The following is a 9,361-nucleotide window of genomic DNA, read 5'->3' as shown; positions in this document are numbered from 1 at the left end:
CCGGATCGTTTTAATCCTGGCTCTATATTCTCCATTGAATTGGTTCTACAAGATGAAAAGGTATTTTTATTATGATATTGGCTTGCTAATTCCTTTCTGCTATTCGAAATTTAAATGTCAATATCCATAGATTTGTTTTGCTCTTCCAGATTTAAATGTCAATATCCAAACATTTATTTTGCTTTTCCAGATTTTTATAGGAATATTTCGTTTAGTTCGAACTATAAAACAAGTTTATTACCAATGCTCAGCTTTATATCCCGTATACATGTGGATAATTTGTAGGTGTTGTTTTTCTTTGATAATTGCACGCAATTAATTATTTGTACATCAGGGACATGCTTATGGAATCAGATTGAAGGAAAGAAGACCATATTAGTATTTGTTGACGCTTATAATCTAGATTAAGGTAACACCTTTTGAAAAGGGTGAACCGGATGTGAGGATATTTCCTTGTTCAATTCATTCATCCTTGGATAAGTTACACAGTTAAGTATAAAAAAAAAACAAAGGAAGAACAGCAAGAAATCAGAAAAAGAAAGTTTAAGAAGAAGTTCTTCGTAAAACTCAGTATCACAATCTTCAACTCAAACAAAATTCTCAAAAGGATTTCCCTCTCAATATCCTTTTCGATTTCTTGCCTGATCGCGTATTTGCATGCGCGTTGACATATTTAAGTAATGTCTGCTCCACTGTATCCTTATTTTAACTTTGCTAGATGTCTCGAGTCTACATTGCTAGAAACAGGTGATTTTCTTAAGCATGTTTTATAAACATTTGCATGACTTGCAAATCTACATTTTTTGTATTTTTTATAAACATTTACATGACTTGCAAATCTGTTTTTTTTGTGGAATTAGTGTCACTAATTAAATTGTTTAACTATACTGTTTAAAACTAAAGCTAATATAAATACTAAACTATACAAATTTGTAATATCTTTCCTTTATTGTAATTTCTTTGTAGGGCGATCGTATACATGCTTTTATTGGCAAGTCTGTTTTGCATATTTTCAACAAAAAAAATTAATGAGCTTGGATTATATCTTATGGCGAACTTTATCGTCTGCCAAAACAAGGAGAGGTTCAACACCACAAAACATAGATTGATGCTGACGTTTACTCAACGGACAACAGTGGCTGAAACAATTGATCCTCTTTTTCCAATGAATATCTTTGAGCTGCGACCATATCATCAATTGATAAATAAAGTTGATGTCAACGAGAGTGAATTATTTGGTAATATTTGTGTTTATTTTAATTAATTTTTACATATTTTTTTTAATAGATTGATGCTAATTATTTTTACATCTTTAATATTCTTTAGATGTTATCGGAGAAATTGTCAATTTTAGTGAGGTACAAACGCAAAAACAAGGTGAAATTACTAGGAAGTATATGGATATCGAACTAGAAGATGATGAGTAAGAATAAACAGACAACTATCTATTAAATACATATTTTTCATAAATACATATACTAAACATTATACACTACTTCTATTTCACAGGAGGAACAAGTTATCTGCTACATTCTGGGGAGGAATTTGTTGATCAAGTTATACCTCACCTTTTAAGTTCTAACAACCAGCCTATTATTGTTGTTATGCAGCTCATAAAAGCGCATAAATTTCAAGGTAACATGCAACTATTAAATTTCACTTAACTTTTTGAAAGTTATTCATCACATGTTACATATAATTATTTTTTCCCAGATTCATATTCTGTGCGCAACACTTGGAATACATCAAAGTTGTGGATTAATCCTACTTTTCCTCAATCTGAAGAGTTTAAACACGGTTAAATATATTTTAATAATGTATCTACACTCATATCTATCTTTTGATGTATATTTCTAATTGTAATCCTCATTTATACATATAGATTACTTTCTGTTCGAGATAGTTGCTCTGAGAGGCTTACTCAAACCATCTCTCAACAAAGTTTCTCTGTTTCGGATGAGTTACAGAAGGGCATTGCTGAAGTTAAAACAATTGCCCAATTAGTCCAGTCGATGCAAGTGAGTTCACTCTTTTTATCTTCTTTCTTTGATTTTTCAGAAGACCATCTTTTCTATTTATTTTCTTCTGATATTTAAGCCATTGGTTATCCTATTTTACTGCATTAAAATGCCATTATACAATTATAAAATAATGACTTTTTATATGATTGGTACTCCATTTGCATAAATATGTAGAGTTGAAATAATGTTAGTTGTTATAATATTGGATGGAACACATGTCACTTATGTTTGTTCAATGTAATCGTTGGCCCAGATTGTAGTTTCTTTCTTCATATTAATGCACACAAGGGAAATATCACTAACCACTCTTATCAGTTTGTTGATCTCTTTGCATTCTTAAGACTACCAGCTTTAGCAGTCGAATTAATTTGGGTGGCGCGATCAAACAAATTTTAGATTTAAGAGTCTTTCATCTTTTAAAGACAGTGTAGGTAGTCTGAACAGCGTCTGTTGCCATGTCGAGCCCTTTGGTTGCCATTTTTTCTGCCTCTAATTATGTAGCCTTCCAATTAAGTAAAATAACATTAATTTGCTTTTACTATTTATAAAGGAAATAATATTGCTCTTATCTTTATATGAGTCATGCCAACTATATATTTTTATGATTAATTAATTAATTATATACTTTTGTTATTTTAGAGGCTGAGCTAACAAACGATGAACTAAAGAATCGTTGTCTACAAAAGTTGGAAAATTTGTTGAAAGGTTGCGGAAGAACGTTCTACGATTTTCCAAAGACCGGTTTTCAATGAAGAAGAAGTTGACAACACCAATAGACTAATATGTGAAGAACTGCGTTATAATAGGTGCTCTTTGTCTAAAGAACATGAACAATTATTGGTTAAATTGACAAGTGAGCAAAAGTTAGTCTATGACAGAATTATCAAATCAGTTAATGAGGACAAAGGTGGATTTTTCTTTTTATATGGTCATGGAGGAACCGAGAAGACATTTATTTGGAGGACTTTGTCATCTGCCATCAGATGTAAAGGAGATATTGTGTTAACAATTGCATCAAGCGGAATTGCGTCTCTTTTGTTACCAGGAGGACGAACAACTCATTCTAGATTTGCAATCCCACTCAATGCAACTGAAGATTCAACATGTAATATCAAACAAGGTACTCCTTTATCAAAATTGATTGTCAAAACAAAGTTAATTATTTGGGATGAAGCACCAATGATGCATAGATATTGTTTTGAAGCTCTAGACAGAACTCTAAGAGATATTCTTAGATTTAAAGATGCATCCAATTTAGATCGTCCATTTGAAGGAAAACCCGTTGTTCTTGGTGGTGACTTTAGACAAATACTTCCAGTCATTCCAAAAGGTACTAGACAAGATATTGTTAATGCTACCCTTAATTCTTCATATTTGTGGAATCACTGTCAAGTCTTAAAGCTAACAAAAAATATGAGGTTGGAAGGAAATCAGGTGGATTCACATTTGAATGATCTAAGATAATTTTCTGATTGGATTTTAGCAATAGGTGATGGTATAATTGGAAATTCTGTTGATGGTATCGATAAAGTTCACATCCCTGGTGATCTTATCATCAATAATTGTGACGATTCAATTTGTGCGATTGTGGAAAGTACATATCCGGATTTTTTAAGTCATTGCAGTGATATAACATACCTGCAACAAAGAGGAATTCTTGCTCCCACTCTTGATATGGTTGAATCAATCAACGAATACATGGTTTCGGTAAACAATAGTCAACCAAAAATATTTTTTAGTTCTGATACAATTTGCATGTCAGACGATGCTTTTACAGGTTTGGAACACGTACATACACCTGAATTTCTAAACACTATTAAGTGTTCTGGAATTCCAAATCATGTTATCACTTTGAAAGTGGGTGTCCCAGTGATGTTATTGAGAAATATAGACCCATCTTCAGGGCTATGTAATAGAACAAGATTAATCATCACTAGACTGGGAAATCGGGTTATTGAAGCAAAAATTTTATCGGGAAATATGGCTGGACAAAAGGTCTTCATTCCGAGAATGTCATTAACTCCATCTGATGCAAGAATACCTTTTAAGTTCCAACAAAGACAATTTCCAATAGTTGTATCATTTGCAATGACGATAAACAAAAGTCAAGGACAATCTTTATCGCATGTTGGGTTATATTTGAAAAAATCGGTGTTCACACATGGCCAGCTTTACGTTGCTCTATCACGGGTTACAAAAAGAAAGGGATTAAAGATTTTGGTTTATGACGATGATGGAGAAATTTCAAATGAAGCGATAAATGTGGTTTATAAAGAGGTTTTCCGTAATTTACTTGGATAATGAAAGGAAATCTGATACCTTTTAGCCAACTTTTTGTTCTCATGCATCTGTCTTTTGGAAAACCATATTGCAAATAATCTTCAGAAACAATACTTGCCAACTTCAATAGGTATGGTTAACTGCGATCATATGTTTTATTTTTTAAAATTGTCTATTTGTTTTTAAACACATTGATTATATTGCTTCTACGACATGTTGGTGTTGGCAGTTGCTGCTGTGAAAGTTATTAATACTCGATCATGTGCCGGAAACAAACTTCCAAAGCAGGCATGTCATTTAGCTTCCTCGACTATGCATCTCGGTTCAATTTAAACGTAAGTTTCTACCTTTCATTTTAATATCTTCTTATTAATTTAGTTGTGATAGCCGAAATTAACAGCTTTCATTTTTCTGTCATTTGGATGATAAAACATTATATTCTCCACATAAAGCATTTCAGCAATTCTTATTATCTGAGAAGAGCAATTGTAATTGTAAAAGCCAACAATCATCTTGGACAGCATGGTATCATTCGAAAACACATACATTTATGCACCTGTTTTTGTTAACTTACCATCCTCATCAAGGGAAACAAGCGCAAACAACAGATGCAGGCCTTTAAGTAGACTTTCAGTTGTTGTACTCTACATGAAGTAAAAGTGCATCAAGTATTTAATCCCTTGAGTAAGAGCACGACATTTGCTATATTTTTCCTTTTTATTTCAGTAACTGTCTTATCTTACAAATTGTTAATGTAGCTATGTGCAGTGTATAACAGGAAGCACTTTCCATTCGTTGTTTGTCCTGATCGAGCAGAACTTTGGTTTTCAGACGTCGTGGATATGGGAGCGACCATCAATGACTCGGTCCCTTTCCGAGGTTTGTAACACTGAATCTTAACTTTATAGAATTTATCGTAGTAACATTATAAAATATGTATCATTAACCATATTGGAAGAAATCAAGTTGCTTAAGTTTTATGTTATCTATATAGTGTAATTATTTCTTCATACAAATTTATTACAGTTTTGTATGGTAGCCAACTTTTGCCACATATCGTCAAATTATATTTAGTTACTTAAGATCGAAAATACAAAACCAGCGCTAATTAAGGCGATATTTCCAATATAGCCTTAATATTTTCTTATCGGTTTTATTGAAGTATCTAATTGCCTACTAGCTCAAACTAAGGCTACACAAGGTGGAGCCAACAAGATGAATAGGTTATTGAAAAGGATATATTACCAGATGGTCCTTGTGGAGAGGAGGAATCATATGATAAATAAAATTACCAGGAATAACACAGTGTAAATAACAAAGGTAAGGGCAACAAATAGTAGAAAGAAAGACAGGAGATGGGGAGAATATAGATTAAGGTTACAGTTGTCAAAAAGGAGATGATGGATGGGAAGTGCAGAAGAATTTGAATACTAATCCTAAAAAATATTTACCTCCAGATTAACCTAATATACCTGTTGAAAAACAGGTTGGAGAAACAGGAATATTGGTGGAGCTTGCAGAGGGACAAACTGTGATGTTGCAGACATAAGCTGAAACTGTGAAGGCCAATTTAGGTGCCTCAGTTCTATTGATTCATGTGATAATACAGAAGCATGAGCAGCACGTACTGACCAAAAATTTGTTGCAGCAGTAAACAAACTTCATGACAAAAACAATACAGTCATAGTTCCAACAGGTATGCAGCAGCAGTTAGTTGACCCAATGTCAGTCAGAGGCAACAATCATGTTGGACAGAACCGTCTGTCAATTTCATGATCGAAGTAAACCTCATTTGTATTATTTTAAATTTGTAGGTCGCTAATGAAGATAATTTGTTGATCGATATTGCAAACTCATCAGCCAACATAGGTATATCTATTGCCGCAACAGTGATCCATGAAGATTTGAATACACACTTATATGGAACTAAGATGAAGAGATTATTTAAATACCTTATGTAATTTGGATGCTAAAAACTAAACGTCATTTGTATTTTTTATATTTGTAGGTCTGTAATGAAGATAACGAGTTTATCGATATTGCAAACACATCAGCCAACATATGTATATCTATTGCCGCAACAGTCGTCGAAGAAGATTTGAATGCACGGTTATATGGAATTATGCTCAACACTGTATTTAAAATACAGAAATCAGCTTTACTTATTGCATATGTAATAGTTGGAGAAATCAAACACATTCTTATAAGTTATTTTATTAGTTAAATTGTTATGAACAACATATTTTTAACTTTTCATGTGAAGAGGATTAAGGTTGTATATTTGCCAGACACTGTGACTGTACAAGTCGAGAATGCAGTTATCAACTTCTTCATCCATTTAGTAGAGCAACAAGATCAAATAGTCATATAACTTCATCCATATGCTTTGTTTAAGTGTTTCTGGCAGTTGAGTTCCAAGTCTATATTCAAATTAGTTCAACGACAGCTAAAGAAAAAATAAGCCTGAATAAGAATTCACTAAATCCTGCTCACATGTATCCAATTCTGAAATTGTAAATGAAAGCGTAATGCATTAGGATCGCACCATAACAATATATGACAGTCTAAAAGAGTCGTAGCTACCTTAGCTATTTAGTTATGTATATAATCTTCTTTATCAAACTGTGTGTTTCTGCTTTGCTTTTAACTACAAAACAATAACTAGACAGAAAAATAGCTGGAAAAAATTAAAGAAATTGCCACAGAAAAAACTGCCACACAACCTCTACCCATTTAACCCCCACGTTTTGCCACTCCTACAGTAACAACAAATGCACATTCCAACCATCTCCTTAACAACTCCATCCACAAATCTTCCCCACTTACACACCATACCAACTTCCGCACTATTATCTTCCCATGATATTATAAAATCTGATGAAAAGGGAGACAGTAAAAGAAGAACAAGTGACAGAAAAACGAAAACTGATAAACTCCAAAGATATTACGTACAATTTATTTCTGGTAAATCTCGATAGCGTCATCTCTCTAAATTTTACTCGATAACAACGGTATGATCTTTATATCACTTTTTAATTTAGTATGTAGAAGTAGATTCGTGTTGTCAACTTATTAATATACTAACTTACATAAGCCTCTGTACCTAAATACTTATATTGTAATTAATATACTACCTTATAATATACTTCTTAGGTAAATAAACAGAATTAGCAACACAACTGTTATTTACAATACGTTTATTTCTTTTTTTGAACAGAGTGGTTACATGGCTTGAATTGCTAAAACTTATGAAATTCCTATTTTACCTTTAATTTTCAGAATTGCTCGATCGATTTGTTTAACAATGTGTTCTGATGTCCTGTAACATTCGAAATAGCTTTAGCAAAGTTTTGTTTAATTTTTATAATTGTTAATTCTCAACCAATGAAGCTTTAAATCCAATATTGATGTTTGTGCTTCATTCAGCTTACAATGTCTATTCAAAATATTGTTTAAATCCATCAATATGTTCAAATAATATGCATGTAGTATGTTATAACATTGACATGTTGTAGCCTTACTTATTGTTTCATTGGTCATATTTCAGAAATGGCTAAAAAAGGACACGTTCGAATTAGTCCAAATGCGAGTTCTCAAATTCAAGAAATGGGAGAACGTATAAGGGTACGACGTCGTAGCGTTTATTCCTTTAATCATTCTGACTCAAAGACTGAAGTCATCCGTAATGTCCCAGTTGCGATACAAAATAAGTTAAGGGATCGAAGGGCTACACGAAGGGAAAGAGAAAAGAAATTTAGCGAGCTTAGGGCTTCACTAAATGAAGACATTGCTAATTATCAGGTTACTAGAGATGCGCTATTTGATGCTATTGATCAGATGAAACTATCAGATTCAGTTGGACAACCTTTAGGTAGTATTTTAACTGAAATTTATCAAGAGGTTTGGCCAAAAAAACCTTTTTGCGTGTATGTTTTTATATTTGAAGCTGAGTGGGAGACCCGTCTGTACAACTATTTATAATTTGTTTAATTAAGCAAAGTTTGTTATTTCTTTACATGAGTAACTTTCATTTTACTATATTTTTTTCATAATAGTATTACATTAAATAATTAACATAATGGAATAACACTAACTTGTTCCTATATGAGTGGAGTTGCTACGAGGCATATTTATTCAAGCATGAAGAAAACTATAATTATTATTGATCCACATAAAATCATTAAATGTTTAAAAATCTTTTTTCTTCTAACATTATTAACGAGCTGAATGCAACATTATGAAAAAATGTTATAAGTAGAAATCGAGCAATTATCAAACTTTGTAGCAATATATAAATTAATGCATTCCTATTAGAACCATTGTGTTTTTAAATAAATTTGTACAATCACGATTTTTTAAAGCTAATTATGGTTTATTGTGATGAACGCATAAATTATACTATGAAAAATGTTTTACATTTAATTTTTTTTCCAATACTTAACAAAATCCACAAATTATGCAAGTACTTATATAGTATATATAAACGGATTTTTATACAAATAGCTGCCAATATTTACTGTTTATCTATTTTCAGTCAAATGCATAATTTATACATTAATTCTACACAACCAAACTCACCCCCCCCACTCACCCCCCCCACACACACAAAACACACACACACACATATATATATATGTATATATATTATACCTTCACTGACTATTTTTCGATTAAGAGATTAGGTAAGCGACTCTTTTTATTAATTCTCATTATATAAAAGAAATAACTTTACATTTGTCATTGTGCCAATTGCCTCTATTATTCTTAATATTTATATTTATCTTTTAGAATAACGCAATAATATTTAATACTTTGTTTCTCTAACACTTTCCGCGCATCGCGCGGGTACTATACTAGTATTAGCCTTATAATCCTATTAGTTTTAGGATATAATATTACATGTTAAAATCTACGACTTTAAAATTAACTAAATTTTGGTTATTAAATCTTTCCTTACTGAACTAGATAAGAATTCATAAATAAAAATATTAAATTTAACCTTGTATTGGAAGAACTTAAAGAGAGAATGATCTGAATACGTATGAAAAGGCTTGAAAAAA

The 9,361-nt window shown here is 31.8% G+C and overlaps 2 long non-coding RNA genes across 2 annotated transcripts; both read left to right on the top strand.

Moving 5' to 3' along the window:
* The first annotated feature begins 974 nt into the window (after nt 1-974).
* Nucleotides 975-1,784, top strand: LOC142174816 (uncharacterized). Its single transcript, XR_012703891.1, has 4 exons — nt 975-1,238; nt 1,327-1,423; nt 1,510-1,635; nt 1,714-1,784. It is a non-coding gene; the product is annotated as an uncharacterized LOC142174816 (long non-coding RNA).
* An 889-nt stretch (nt 1,785-2,673) lies between these two features.
* LOC107807803 (uncharacterized) lies at nt 2,674-6,530 on the top strand. Its single transcript, XR_012703887.1, has 6 exons — nt 2,674-4,431; nt 4,531-4,636; nt 4,780-5,180; nt 5,788-5,997; nt 6,116-6,170; nt 6,310-6,530. It is a non-coding gene; the product is annotated as an uncharacterized LOC107807803 (long non-coding RNA).
* Nucleotides 6,531-9,361: the final 2,831 nt, after the last annotated feature.

This window comes from Nicotiana tabacum, chromosome 3 (assembly GCF_000715075.1).
Source record: "Nicotiana tabacum cultivar K326 chromosome 3, ASM71507v2, whole genome shotgun sequence".
In the NCBI taxonomy this organism is placed as follows: Eukaryota; Viridiplantae; Streptophyta; class Magnoliopsida; order Solanales; family Solanaceae; genus Nicotiana; species Nicotiana tabacum.
The sequence above is the reverse complement of the archived record's forward strand: the minus strand, read 5'-3'. Positions and strand labels throughout refer to the sequence as shown.